Here is a 15,583-nt window from a genome sequence, read left to right as displayed (position 1 = left end):
GCTCTACAAATTTCTCCAATGTGGGTTGCTCCCACAGGCTACAGTTCTTCACAAACTACCCTAATGTGGGTCTCATTTGTGGTGGAAAAAAGTCTTTCAGGAACAAACTGCTGCAGTGCGAGTCTCCCATGGGGTCACAAGTCCTGCCAGTAAACCTACTCTGGCATACACACCTCTCTCTCTCCAGGTTCCCAGGTCCTGACAGGAACTTGTTCCAGCATGTTCTTCCCACAGGGTCATAGGCTCCTTCAGGCATCCACCCGTTCCAGCGTGGGGGTCTTTCGCAGGCTGCAAGTGGATCTTTGTTCCACTGTGGACGTCCATGGGCTGCAGGGGGACAGGTGCCTCACCATGGTCTTTACCACAGTGCACGGGAGAATCTCTCTTCCATTGCCTGAATACTTCCTCCTCCTTCTTCTCCACTAATCTTGCTGTCTGTGGAGATTTTCTTACATTCTCCCTCCCTTCTGCTGCTGCTGCAGTTTAGCAACTGCACAGCAACTTCTTCCCCTTCTTAAATATGTTATTCACAGAGACACTAAATTACTTCACTGCTAATTGGTTTGGCCTTGGTCAGTGGCAGGTCCATCTTAGAGCAGACTGGCACTGGCCCCATCAGATACAAGGGAAACTTCTGGCAGCTCTTTTTTTTTAAAGAAGCCATCCCTGTAGCCCTCTGCTACCAAAACCTGGCTGATCGTCCCTGCACCTCTGTGAGGTTCCTCACACATCCAGCAGTCCTGCATGGGCTGCTCCAACGTGCGTTCATCCCAAAGGCTGCAGCTCCTTTCTGCCTCTCATGTGTGTCTGCTCTGCAGTGCGCAAGCTCTCCAGCATGGCCTGCGCCATGACTGCCTCCTCACAGTCTCTCAGCCATCCTTATGCACTCACCTGGAGCTGCTGGTGGCTCTCAGTCCTGACATTGCCCTGCATGGGTTGCCGGGGTACAGTTGCATTCACACCACAGGTTGAAGAGGGGTCTCTGGTCTGGTGCTCCTCCTTCCTTCCTCCTCCTCTATGTGGTCCACATAGTCACCTCCATATTTTACTACTCTTACACCTCCTCCCAAGCACTTCAAATTCTCATCCTTAAATAGTGATCACAGATGTGCCAAATTGACCCAGCCAGGCCGGGTGTGGATCTGAACCCAAGAGCTGGGGGAAAATCTGAGAACTCTTTACTGGGTCTTCACTGCAACCCGCTCCCCCTGTTACCAAGCAAAAGTGGCTCCTTGCTAAACCACGACATCCATAGCCAACCAAGGCTGAAATCCACATGGATTTCACACATGGAGAAAAAAGCAGCAGAAGGACCCATGGAAATCCCTAAAGACAGGGAGGATTCACTCACTACTTCTGGTCCTGGGCAAAACAGACAGGACTACTGGACTTGAGGAAGAAAACAGAATTTATTTAATCTGCCACCAACCAATATAATAACAAACAGAAAACACAGAGTGGTACAATGATGAAGAGTACAACCACCCATTTAAGATTAACTTCCCTCCACCTCTCTCCTCTTCCTAGGCTCAGGACCCTGATCCCAGTGTCTTTACCTCCTCCTTTCTAAGCAGCGCAGGGGGGCAGGCAATGGCGGTTTCTGTCAGCCTTTTTGCAATGGCTCCAGCTGCTTGTCTCACCTCAGGGCAGGTGGGCTCCTCATCAGTCCTCCCTGCTCCAGTGCAAGGTGTCTGCATGGGCCACGCCTATATGTGTTCATCCCAAGAACTCCTGTGTGGGTTTCTGCCATCAGCCCAATTCAACTCACTCCATAGCCATCTTCCCACAGAGTCTCTAGCTCCTCCAGGTACAGTCATCCCTCCACTGCGAGGTCCTCTCAGAGCTGTGGGTGGGTTCCAGTTAGTCCTGCCATTGCCCTCTGTGAGTCAAGGGGAGAAAGCTGCTCTCTCACTGCAGGCTGCAGAGGAGTCTCCAGTCTGACACTCCTCCTCCTTTCCTCCTCTAACTGTGGAGTTTGCACGGTTACCTCCATCTTGTTCCACTCCTTCCACCTCCTTCTACACACTATCAATTTCCCGTCTTAGATAGTGATGGCAGAGGTGCCAGATTGTCCCAGCAGGGACAGAGGTGAGTTCAACCCAGAGATGACAGGAGTTTTGAGGAGTCTTTACAGGGGCAGCACTGCAGCACCCCTCCTCCCCCCATCAGCAAGCAAAAAGCAGCTCCACACAAATCCATCACACATCATAAGAAGAAAACCTTCTGTCTTAACATCATGAAATTAGATGTCTAATCTTGAATGTTAACACAGTTCTGAGATTTCTTTTATAAGGCAAGTGCTGCAAACTTTCCGATTCCTGCTAAAGTGAAGATTTACAGCAGTTTGTGCATGATGCCCTGGAGGCCCCTCAAACCATCGTAAATGGCCTTGGTGCAGAAGCAATTGGTCTTACAGTCAGCAGCTTTCCAAAGCAAGCCTGAAATAAATGGAATAAGGACACTTGGGAAAAAACTTTAATTTTCTACCACAAATAACATGCACATCGTTAGCTATGCCTCATGCTCAGTGGATTAAAAAGAGGTGGCAGACATAAGGAATCTCCAAAGATAATGGATTTTTTTAGTAACAATGTTCCCAGGCCTGGTATAGATTAACACGGGAGGAGTACACCTAGAGACTGCAAAGGCATTATGTGAAAGCAGTTTCTGAACTGATACAGCAATTCACTGACCAGCAACTATATTTTTTTAAATTGTTACAACAGTTTAACTCTTTATAGAAGTCAGCATTGCAAACTGTAGCAGTCTTCACTTCAAATAGGACATGGGTAGACAAAGTTGTTCCTTGGTGTTGCTGGATGAAGATGAAAGACAAAAAAAAAAAGCATAGAAATCTATAGCCACAACATATTCTAGAAGAAAATGGAAGTCAAAGACAAAAAATATTATATCCAACTACTTGTCAAGTAAATACAGAGATTATTCAGAAATGAACTCAATAAAGGTTGGTGGGTTTTTTTAATTAAAATTAGAAAATCATCTAAGATAGAAGCCTTCATTTCTATGCCCAGCCCCCAAAAATGCATTGGGCCCAAATCATCATCAGCCAACTGGGTCTAAACTTTATCAATAATTTTATTCCTCCAAAATCTCTTAATCTGAAGGAAGGAAAGTCAGGAAAAGCAAAGTGAGGCTGTGGACATTTTGTACTGTTCCTTTTCACATTGCAACTGTTTGTTTGGGCTAAACCTAAAACTTCATGTGAGCTGAAATAAACTATTTGCTAAATTATTTGCCTTTCACTTCTCTGTTTTTATTGTTTTCTTTAGATTTTAAGTATTGCTCCCTCAAGGCAGACAGTACACTTCCCAAGGCTTATTTGAAAATATTGCTAGGGGTAGAATAAAATTTACATTTAAAGCATGCAGCTATGTGAAGTAGTATGTAAGGGTTTTTTAAAGTCCACAAACTGTTACCGCAGAAGACAGTGTTTTTGCATATTGTAATCTTCCAGTATTATGTAAAAAGCACATCCTTACATGGTACAAACTTGTCCTGTCATCGTCAAAAGAGCACAAGTTAACTTAAAGCTTTAATTAATTTATGTTTACCTTTCATTTCATTCTTTTCAGCTAGCCTTTGGAGGAGACAATCAGTGTGTCAGTCCCTCTGCTGAGGATTGGTGTATATCAACTGTTTTTTCCATCTCTTTATCTCATATACTTTTCCTCTCACTCTGCAACTCAGATAATGTATATAATGCCTGTCAGTTGTTTAGCCTCATAAGTACATTGTACTCTGTTCACCTGAATCAGAAATGTACTGTGACTAAACATATAATTTGAATTATTCAGCACTCAGTTTGCACACCACATACCCTCTGTACAAAATGTCTTTCCATTGTCCTTTTTGGTCAGCTGTGATTTATAGAATGTAAAAAGAACAGTGATAACCTGATACAGAAATAATATCACAAGGAATAGAATCCCAGGCATTGAACAGAATTTAAGTCAACTGTTTAAAGACCTCACTGTAGGAATATTAGCTGTATGAAGCTTCAGACTGCATAGGAGTGTCAGGCTGCACAGATGCCAGAAGAGGTATCTTTTAACGCATTGTAGCAGGTTTCGGTTTACCTATGATGCAAAGTAACCTTGCATCTCCTCCCACCTTTTAATGACATTTATGAAAGCATTTATGAGTCATTTCCAATAGCAAGGCGGTAAAACTGGAGGAAGGCTGATATTTCAGGAGAGACTGAAATTGATGACTAATTTCAAACTTGAGAGCAAGGTTGATAATTTGTCTATAATTGAAACCAATATTTAGATAGAAAAAAAAGGTGGGTCAAACACAAAAATCTCATACTTCCTTTTATGCATATACCTATTGTCCAGGATCCACCTTGCTAACACAATACCGAACCAGTAGCTACTAAAGGGAGACCAGAATGTGAAAGTATCTGAGGAGATATGGTGGGGCTCCCCTTGGCAGGTGGCTTTCTATGTTTTAAGTAGATTTTTCATTATGTTCTTTTCCCTTCATCTTTTCATTTTCCTATTGAACATGCTCCTATGCCCTGCTGTTATCATTTCCCAGAATCTGAAAACAAACAGGCAGTACATTCTTAGCACAAAAGACCAAGAGACAGCAGTGCAACATGTCTCTCAATGTACGGTCTCTCAAAGAGCTCTGGCTTCTACTAATTTTGCTGCTTATAGTGATGGGAAACAGATGTTACAAACATATTAACACTCGACTGACAAATCTAAGATGATAGGATACTAATTTTAGAAGCAGATTATGGCCAGTACTACACGTCTATCTCCTGTTCTTTTAGACTTGTCTAAATTAGCTTAGATACTGAAATAGTCTTTAGCTCCTTTCAGTCCTGGAGAATTTAAAAAAAACCAATCTAAATAAATAAAAGGCACTTTTTTCCTTCTCCTTCCAAAATCAGATTTCTCGTAAGTATTTTGTGCTCTTTCTCGGGCACAGGCCATTCCACAGGTCTAAACGAACATTAGTATCTGAACATTACTCTACAATGTTTACAACAATTTTCTGCTCCTGGTCTTATCAGGATATAAGCATAAAATGAAAAAATAACAAAATGAACTACTGTAAATGCACATTTGAGAATCAAACACAAGTGCTTACTCCTTTCAAGTTAGCTCTGTGGGAACAGAGACCTGACTTTATAAGCCAAGACATTTTCAATGCCATATTCAGAAATCTAAAGTATAGCAAAATACTTTTTCAGTATTTCAAGGACATTTTTAATATTCTAGAAGTTGCACAGGACCATCAGGACCCTTAAGACCCTTTCTATGACCCTGCATTTAAATAAGGGAATCATTTGTCTGGGAACACTCACAATGATATTAATATACAAGAGCTATTATGCCAAATCAAACAAGTCTTACAGTACTCTGTACACTATAAGAAAAATATTGGTGTGCTATTTTCTGGGTGGAAAGTAGACAATTAAGCTACTCTAGATTTAGATCACACAATCAAGACGAGAAATTAGCTTCACAATCATCAAGTGATTAATATATTCAGGGCTAACATTTGAACAAAAGCTCTAGAAACACGTACAATAATAAGTATTACGGAACACACAACTCATTTCCAAAATAAGCCAGGTCCAATGCAATTTGATGCAACAGTGACACGATAACTTTGAGAATAGTGTGAGATATTATAATGCCTGCTTTACAGGCACTTCAATAGTTTTTTAACAAGATAACATATTATAATAAATGCAGAAAAAGTTATTATACTCCCATGGCTTCACAAAATCTCTGTAGTAAAGCAGGGGTGGGAAAAAAAAAAGTATAATAAAGCTAAACATGCCCAAGGCCAGAACAGAATTTTTGGCATTTCAAAATGAGTAAATAATTTACTTAAACATTTAGTACATACACCTAGTCTTCCAAATTACACAAAACACACAAATGTAGAGGTAATTCTTGGAAGGTTTAATTTCATTGTATTTTCTTAAAGCATGGTATACGTAATCCAATTCAATATACAGGCATAACTATCCTACCCTCCAGTCTACATTATTTTCAAGAATATTAATGCAAGTGGTTTTGGTTCTGTGGACAGATTTCAAAAATGATTTGTTTTAGATGTGTTCCAGAAATATAACATTTCATCAGAAAATAATATTTCAGACTCTCTGTCTCATTCACAGTAAGAGGCAATCATATAGACCTGAATAGTGACCTATCTCTTATCTTCCCTTTAATTTTTCCAGGCCCAAGGTTACATTGTTTAAAAACAAAAGTAATTTCAGTAGCTATTTCACTTTATAAGTCTAACAGAAGAGAGTGTTTTTTTTTCACTATTGCCAGATGATTCATGAGAAACAGGCATCTGGAAATTGCCTAGACTTTGTCTGAAAATGAACTATTCACACAGCTTAGTCACAGCTGCTAGTTCTTGATTCCCACACTACAATCAGAATTTTAAAATCTCTTCTGTCAGCTTCATTTTCCATAGCTCATAAAGGGACTTTGCTTCCATAATTATGTTAAGATCATTTCACACCCCAAAATATTAAAGGCATACCAATATGCTGCATTTCTGCCTGTGACACTCTTTTCTTTACAGCTGGTATATATTCAACTGCACTCCACTATGCACACTAACTCATCTTTTCTCCCCAGCAATTGTTTTGTTTTTTGAGAGCAGACACTGATTGCTTTCAGAAGCTCACTCCATGATTTCTGTAATCATTTTTAACTTGATCCTGCTGTACTGAAGCAGAAGACAAAACACTCATTGATTTTATTATTTCAGTATTAGATCCTTCACGTGTAAGAGACTGACTATGAAATAAGGTGAGTATTCTATGTGAGAGTGCCAAATAAAGAAATGGAAGGATGATTTTGCATGGCACCTTGAACAATATCCCATATCCAATTCTCATGTTTTTCTTATCCTGTCAGAGTAGGATTGCAGGTCTCACATTTTAGTTTTGCATTCCTTAAAAATTTCCAGCTTGAGTTGAGCAATGTGTCACTACATATTTCAACAGTTTTGTGTCTTTGACTATAGGTATCACTGGAGCAGAAAATCCACCTTATTTGTCCCAGCTCGGCAAAATCTGTTAGAAGACAGCATGATTTATATTAGCTAATAAATCATTTATTAGCTATTAATGTTAAGTATCACTGTAAAACATTAAAATCTTTGCATTGACTTGCTTTAGAAGGGGGTGTTATGCAAAGCTGTAGTTTTATATAATTATTAACTCTTCCGTGAGTGCCTTCATGTTACCCTATTTAGCAAAATTTGTTAAACAAGTCTCAGAAAATTTACCAGAGAGTTAATATCTGTCACTTTCTGAGATTCTAAGTTCAATTATATTAGTTTTCTCCATGTAACTTACTGTACACTGCTTTTTTCCAAGTGTCTCAAGACAACTGGATAAAAAGTTATGATGTCACATGACTAACTGCTTTTCATTCAGCTTTTGTGCAAGAGTATACATAATGTGATGCAATTTATTTATTAAATATCATAAGACACTGGTCAATAAATCTGATGCACTGTCACTTTAGAACAACTTTTTGGGATCATAACATGACAAGAAATTGATTTGGCCTTTTTTATTTATAGTTCAGAAACTTTATCTTCTTCTCTATGAGAAAGTTGAAATTTTTCAGACATCATTGTGGCAGACAATAATTTGCTCTCATATTTTTTGTACCTGCCTTTCAAGAAATGCAGATATCTTTTTCATATGGTGAAGAAAACTAGAATAGGTTGTACATTATACTACAAAAATGATATATGTTTTCATGTTATTTTGGATCCAGTAAACAGAAGTTTTCAGAAAATGTTTAAACTTCTAATCAGTTGTTAGAGTACTTTAAGACCTATTTCTAAAATATATTTGCTTTTGAAAATAATTCATATGCTAAAGGATAGCATATTAGCTTTGATTAATTTTTCTAATCAGTTCATACACATTTAAAATTAAGCTTAACGTGGCAACTAAAATTACCAACAGATTAATCAGATCTTCCTCATTCTACTGTTTATCTGATTTTGGATAATACATTCTGTAAATTCACAGTAATGTCTGCAACTCATTTTCTGGTGACAAATCTCAGTTGCAATAGGAAATGAGACCTATTTTGTCAGATAATATGAATTGAACCAAAAGTCAGGTAATCTATGAGATTTAAAGGAGTTGAATTGTTGCCAGCTTTCAGTAGTGCATTGCTTTCTTATTCAAACGCCCCAAGCAAGCCTATTCACTTATGATTTCTAATACACTTTCACATCAATGTGATTTTCCATTACTTCATTTCTCTAATAATACATGTCTATAGCTCCAGGTTAGTATTAAAGAAAGAAATTGACCTGAGGAGATCTGAGTTGAGTATTCTTCCCAATAGCCCTGTAGACATCACAAATGAGGGATAGCTTCATGTTCTGAATAAAGTTATTTCTTTTTCATGGATTTTATAGTGAATGATTTTCTCACCAGTTGTAAAGATTTGTATAGCCAATGGACAACTTACATCAAAAAACTGAAATCTTAGGAATAAATCTAAAAAACAAAGCTATAGGTCAGACATCTCCTGTTTTAGGGTAACATCAAGGAATGATTTCTTAAAATTGAGGAAAAAAAATAACAGAAGTAAAGATTAAAATAATCTATGTTTAGATTGTAAAGTTACATCACAATATTTGAATGAAGGAAAATGTTTATCTAACTAATTTTTCACCTTTCCTGATTTCTATTTGTGTGGCTTTCTCTGTGATATTCTCTTGTTAAAACGGAATTCATACTTGTGCATATAAGTTCACATGACTATCTTAATACACACTGTAATATCTTAAAAATTCCAGAATTTGGAAAGTAATTATCTCTAGTAAAGTGATGTAAATGCAGGGGGAATGAAGGAACTCAGGAAATACTCTGTATTGCTAAATTTCAATCATGTAGGAAGAAAAATATATCACCACACTATTTTTATTGTGCATAGCTCAGGCTTACATACTGATTCTAACATCTGAGCATTAATTTATTGCACTTATTTCTTCTGTAATTTTTAAATAATCAGCTGCTAAGCACTTTGTCACACCATTCTCTTTCATTTGAATCACACAACGTCCTTTACTTTGAAATAACTTACAAGCAATATTTCTACTGCTTTAAGTGAAATGCGTGAAAAGTTTGCAGTGGCTTTTTCCCCCTTCCATTTCCCATTTCACATTTCCCATTTCCCACCTTTGTCAGGGTAAAGCTAGGCAGCAGCAAAACAGAAAGCAACTTTCGCATAATTTCCTAGCTCCTGCTCTAAGATACATGCAAAATGGAGACAGGTTTGGAGAAGCTCAAAGAGCATGTGTTCAAGAGGAAAACAGGGATAGAGATGAGAGGAAAGTAACCATCCCACTAGGTTATATTGAGCAAAGAGTACAGAAAAATGCGCTGCCCAACCACATCAAGTCTTTTGGATTTCATCAACTTTTAGGAGTGTCAGGTAAGCAAAAATTTCGTGTTCATTCACTTGTAGTGAACATGATCACATTTAAAATGACCAGTGAAGAAGGTCTCTCACCTCCCAAACTACCTGGTTCCAGTGTTCTAGTCATCTTACAGTTACCTCTTTTTTTAAAATGAATATAAGAAATGATGGACTAGCAAATGAAGAACATATCATAACTACATTTGCAATGACTCAGATCTGTAAAGTGAGAGTTTTCACTCAGTAGGCTTAGTATTTCCCTCTAGTCATTATTTAATCTATACATGCTCCAAAAACTCTGAAACAGACTTTCATTCTTTCCTCATCTTGGCATGCTCACACCACCCTACCCAGGAATACTGTTAATATCAAACTGGTTCTTTGAACTACCTTCACCACCTTTGAATGAAGGGTGAGTGGAGTCACACATTGAGATCTACTGTTATATGCACAGCTTTAGGTCTTGTATCAAAAGGAGCATCTATAAATGGGTCCAACAGGAGAATCCATGGGAGAGAAGAGGAAACAGACCTAATAATCTTCTTGGCAACTGTGTGAAGAACAGCCCATAGAGTCTGAATCAATATGGGCAAGAGGAAAAAAAAAAAAAAGTGAGGCTTCATTGGATATTATAATTTCTGTGCTGTGTTACAGTGTTCCACAGTGCTCAAAACCACACCCACCTTACTCCACACCAGTTTGTGTATTATACTTCCAATTGGTGAGTGAGCACTGGTAAGAAAACCACAGCATAGACTTGCTGTTCCAAGGCTATATAACTTATCGATTACAAAAAAAAAAATCTATGTATATATATATTCAAAAGTCATTTATGTAGGATGGTATTTCAATGCACAACATCCTCTTTCAGTTGCACCAAAGCCTTCTGTGCCTGCATTCACTTATTTATATGATGTACTATGACTATCACTTTAACTATATGGTACCTGCTGGTAACCTTTCTCCTTCCAATACAAGCTAGTTAAAGTTGAAAAACAGATGGTAAGATTTAATATACTTCAATACTTAACCATAAACCAAACCAGCATTTTTTCAGTGTATGTAATCATGAAAAACAATCAGCTGTCATCTTCACATATGAAATAATATGTCATGCTGAAAATAGGAATTGATAGTATTGAGCTTGGAATTTAACAAAAAATTCAATTTATTAGCAGATGAAGCCAAGAGCAATGCAAACTCTATTTTAGGATTTCCATACTCCATTTATCAATGTTTATTACTTGTCATTTACTTGGCGAAATGACAGCTCACACTATAAGTAGGAATTGTTACAAGCTTATACTGATATTCAGCATCTGCAGATGCTGTTTCAGACTTCTTTTTTTCATCTGTCCAGCTGTTTTCCCAGCTATCAACATGCTCCAATTACTATTTTCCCATTAATTTAAAATTCTTAGGAAGCCTGTGTTCCTTTTGGGCCTTCAGATCTTTGTTTCTAGTTAGCTTGTTTCCTGCTCTTGAAACATTTGTGTATTAACATGGCTTTGCTTTTATGGTCTGGGTGTCACACCTAGTGTCATCAAGTAAATGCTTTGAGAGGAAACGATGTCATGCTGGAAAGTCATTCTTGCATGTTAGAGCATAACCACTATCCAGCTTTCATTTTGGTTAGATATAGTGGTAACCCTTGCCTTGACAATTTTTCCCTAATGTAAATGGGTAAAATTAAGTCACTATTAAGGACTTTGTTTTCCCTGTTGAAAGGTACAGGGATTTTATTTAGAATTTAGTCTGCATTTTGAGGTCAAAAATATGTGAACAGCACGAACATATAGGAAAGAGGATAGAACAACAGAAAATAAGTTACAGAAAGTTGCTGGATATTTATGAATTACAGGAAATATTAATTTGCATTAAAGATACATTAGATACCCAGGTAAAGGTCTGCTTCTAGTAAGAAAGGAGTGCTATGGAGTTTGGCTTTTGTTTTTAAAAACATTACAGATTGGGAAACAGTGTCTGAAAAGCCAAATATGGTGCTCTAGTTCAAAGCAGTGAACACTTATAGAAAACCATCTTATGAACTAAAGAACAGGAGAATATATGAAAAGAAGGAGTAGCCAATAAGATAAAATATATCTTCTTCAAAATGGTTTCTGCAAATATAATCGGGTAACAAAAGAGAATCCAGGTTGTTTCCTAAAGTGCATTGCCTTTTTTGAGCACAGAGGGTTGAATGCATTTAGTGATCCAATATACTGCAGTACCAACTGTCTGAAAAATATCAAAAGAAAACATGAAAAATATGATCAGAAATTACTAAATTTTTGCACAGTGAAAAGGTGACTAATAAACTAGAAGAATAATGCTTTGAGAAAATAAACAGATGTTAAAAATGAAAGAGCTTACATTTTAAATGAGATTTTTAATGATCTTGTTGATAGATGCTGTTCTTGATAGCAATCTTTATACTGATGTCAAGCCAAGCTGTAGGCAGAAATACAAATATATTATATTGACTATTAAAATAATATAATGATTTTAACAGCCATTATTTGCTTCAGCAAACATATTCTTAGAAGTATGTGTTTATATATCAAGTAAATACTAAATATTACCTTTAGGAACAAGAAAGTGTAACAAATTACACCTAAGTAAAACAATGTGAGCTGTTCTTAACTTCATGAACAGATTTCTTCAAGGCTGAAGATTTTGGTTTATTCCAATTTAATTCATCACTTGATGAGTCAGAATCTTGTACATGTGGAATATGATCAGTTTTGGAAATCAAGGGTTATTTTTTTTAATCACCATTTGATTCAACTGAGATGAGAGTAAAATCCGAATAAGTAAATAAACTATGTTACACATCAAAAACTCAAAAAAGATACACTCTAGTCTTAAAAACTAGGCATATGATTCTTCACATTTACTGTAGCAAGTCAGTTTAAAAATTCCCATTTTACAGTAGCCCTTGACATTTTGGCCAGAATGTAAATAAAAGATCTGTTAAACATCCATTGCTAAGCATATATTAAAATATATTTTTTTAATTAACTTTTTTCTTGAGAAACTGTCATCAGAAATTCCCATAGAAATAAATTTCTGTACATTGCTATTCTAACAGCTAAGGCTCAACTTTTGAGGTTAGTACATGAAGCTCAAAAATATAAAGTGTATTTTGTCTTAACGAGATTCTGCTGTATTTTACACTTTTAGAAAGTAACGTACCACCAGCTACTACCTGTAGCCCTTTCTTCTGAAGTTCTTAAAAGTCTGCAGAGAAGTAAACTCTTGAAAGGATTGATACAAAGGCCTAGGAAAGGTAAAGACACTTCCTGAAGTCAGAACACTTTAGATCAAGAAATAGGTTTTTGACACTACCTAGTCAAAGAGTTTCAGGTATGGAATTTTTTATTTTATTTATAACATTTTCCCTTCCTTTTCTGAAAATACATTGTTGTATGTGAAGAAAAATCAGCTATGCAATACATTTTTCAAAAGTTGCAAGCATGGAGGTTAAGGCTGCAAGGAAAACCGTAAACCTATTAAAATTATTTTTGTCCCTGAACATGACATAAAATGTCATCATTCCCCACCTTTGTCTGCAAAAGGAAGTCTTCGTTTGATCACCTCACATGTTAAAACGGTTTTGGGGAAATAAAATAGAAAACAAACTTGATGTTTTACCGTCATACATTTACCACTACAAATATCTTAGCCTTCCCTTCTAAATTGCTTAGCCTTGCAAAATTCAGATCTCTTTCAAATAACAAAGGATTTCAGCTTTCTGATTAAGGCTTTAGAAGTCTTCCATGGACATGTTCCTATATCTTCTTTCTGACAAAATCCATTCCAAGTTCATAACAGTGTATGAGAATCTGGTTCAAATGTATTTTCAAGTAACTTTTGTCAGCTTTTTTAAATTATGGCTACCAGTTACTCTTCTTGTCAGCACACAGAAGGCTTAAATAAACAAAAACAATACAATTCTTGGCTTGTCTTGAAAGCATTACACATACCCATAGACAGTAATTTCCAATACATAAACCAACTAATAAATCACATGGGAAACAGTAAAATTTAAAATAGTGATAATTGTATGGAGGCTGCAGTGGTGGGAAGAAAGACTATGTTTGGAGAAGGCTGTAAGAGATAGGGGCACAGAGAGTGCTCGACAACCTTCAGTGTAATTTGAGTCATCCACAAGGAGTCTGTTAAAGCATCTGCTCCAGCAGGCAGTTAGGGGCCAGACCTCCATCCACTCTCCAATGCTAACCCACATGTTCTTCCACCTGGTCTAAAGAGGAGCAGAAATGGTACCCATAATCAATGTCACTACCTTTTTTTTTTATTTTTTGACATTAGAAATATCTCTTTGGGGAAGAAAATTTCAGGTCTAGTCTCACTGTGGTGGTTTTCGTAGTTGTGGTTTTCTTCTAGACGTATCTTTTTTCAGATCTTTTTTCTGTTGCAAGACATTTCAGTAATTATAATAGCATTGGTAACATCTCTTTTTTTTTCTGCAGTCAAAGTAATTCATAGGAATAATTTCAAATGGTAAGTTTGGCAGTAAGCCAAAAACAGTAATTCAATAGACTAAAGTACAAGGGAGGGGAATTCACCTAAGAAGTCAGTGAGTGTGCTCAGACTCACACTGAATAAATGACAAGATAAATAACTGAGCAGACCTAAAGAAACAGAAAAGAGAGACAGATACTTAGAAGTTCCAGCAGGAAGATGATAGATTAAAGCAGCAGAGTTTACACTTGCAGAAACTCATGACTAGTTCTGAATTTCAGCATGAAATTACATGGAAAAATATATATGCAATGTCAGAAAAATTAAAAGCTAACCTATATGTTCTACACAATGTCTGATATTTGAAATGAAACTCCGGTTGTTTTGCTTGGAAAAATCTAACTCTGTTTCTATTCACGTGTGAATATGCTAATAAATTAGTAATTTCTACTTTGGTAACAGTACTGCTAGCAGCAGGACGATGTATGGAAATACCAAAATAAAAGTATTTTTCACTGGAAATATACATTTTTAGAAGTTAAATAGATTTTTAAAACAAGCCCTCTGCCAGTTTTGTGAGAAAAGAGAAACAAACATCACTGAACTGTGGTGTTCCTACACAAGACTTTCCTAGAGGGACATTACATCTTCTTCTCCTGAACTAGTGAGAGTCAGGAAGAGTCAGTAATGACTAAGTTAGAATAAATTTAGAATAGAATGACTCAAAAGTCACTCTTTGCTTGTCCTCTGTTGTCAAATGAAATTCACAATCTACCAGACTGCAGCTACAAGATAAAGACAGTTTCATTTAAAATGAAACACAGCTCACTGGGCTTTGCCTTTGCTTTGGAATAGAAATCACTTCTATTACAACTTAGGCAATAGTCTTAGACTGAAAAAACAGTCCCTATTAAACAAATTGTTAAATGAGCATAAAAGGTTAAATATCTTCAATCAATTGCTATTGGTTTTGTTGACTAATAATTTTTGTCTCTTATTTTTCAGAATGCTTTGTACAGTGAATTGTATAAAGGGCACTACAACCTCATACCTATGCAGCAACAGCACATTACCAAGAAGACAGGTTTAACAGACTAATTCTTTAATTTATTTAAGATTTCATTTTGAGTGTTGAGTGAGCCCTGTTCTAACTTCTGCAAAATGATGACTAATTTAAAGCACTTGAAATGATCACAAACTATGTTTAAAAAGCAATTAGGAATTGGGTGGGTCAGGGAGTTTCAAATCCTAATTCCTTCTCCTTTACCCCACAGTGAGTTCCATTTTTTATCCCTGTAGGAAGCTTTGCCATCTCTTTACTGTTATAAATGTTCATTGAGATAATTAAGATTACTTATTTCACTAGAAATGTCCACGGTCTCCAGCCTCTTTCACAGATTTATTCATTAGATAACAAGGTTGTTGGAAAGCTTTCCTTCAAAAAAAAAAATCACATAAAGCTGTGGGGTCCATCTTAGAATTGACTGGCTCCAGTCCTGTCAGCTACAGAGGAAGCTTCTGGTAGATCTTTGTTTAAAGATCTACCCTATAGCTCCCCTTGCTATCAAAAAACCTGGCCCAGGCAAAACCACTACAGCTAGCAAACTGCACTTGCTGAAATTTGAAATGGCGTCAGAAAG

General features: G+C 36.7%; 1 long non-coding RNA gene across 5 annotated transcripts in view; it reads right to left on the bottom strand.

Annotated features, from left to right (window-relative positions):
- Window positions 1-1,390: 1,390 nt before the first annotated feature.
- The window catches only part of LOC133625117 (uncharacterized), a 59,074-nt gene continuing 44,881 nt past the window's right edge, over window positions 1,391-15,583 (bottom strand). For 2 of the 5 annotated variants that reach the window (XR_009818429.1, XR_009818428.1), the window contains 3 exons: window positions 11,832-11,909; window positions 3,573-11,696; window positions 1,391-2,815 (listed from right to left, as the gene is read on the bottom strand). This is a non-coding gene — a long non-coding RNA (uncharacterized LOC133625117). Of the gene's footprint in view, window positions 2,816-3,572; window positions 11,697-11,831; window positions 11,910-12,653; window positions 12,739-15,583 lie in introns of all 5 variants that reach the window. The other 3 variants (XR_009818425.1, XR_009818426.1, XR_009818427.1) reach the window with 3 other exon arrangements.

This window comes from Colius striatus, chromosome 3, assembly GCF_028858725.1.
Source record: "Colius striatus isolate bColStr4 chromosome 3, bColStr4.1.hap1, whole genome shotgun sequence".
Classification (NCBI taxonomy): domain Eukaryota; kingdom Metazoa; phylum Chordata; class Aves; order Coliiformes; family Coliidae; genus Colius; species Colius striatus.
The sequence above is the reverse complement of the archived record's forward strand: the minus strand, read 5'-3'. Positions and strand labels throughout refer to the sequence as shown.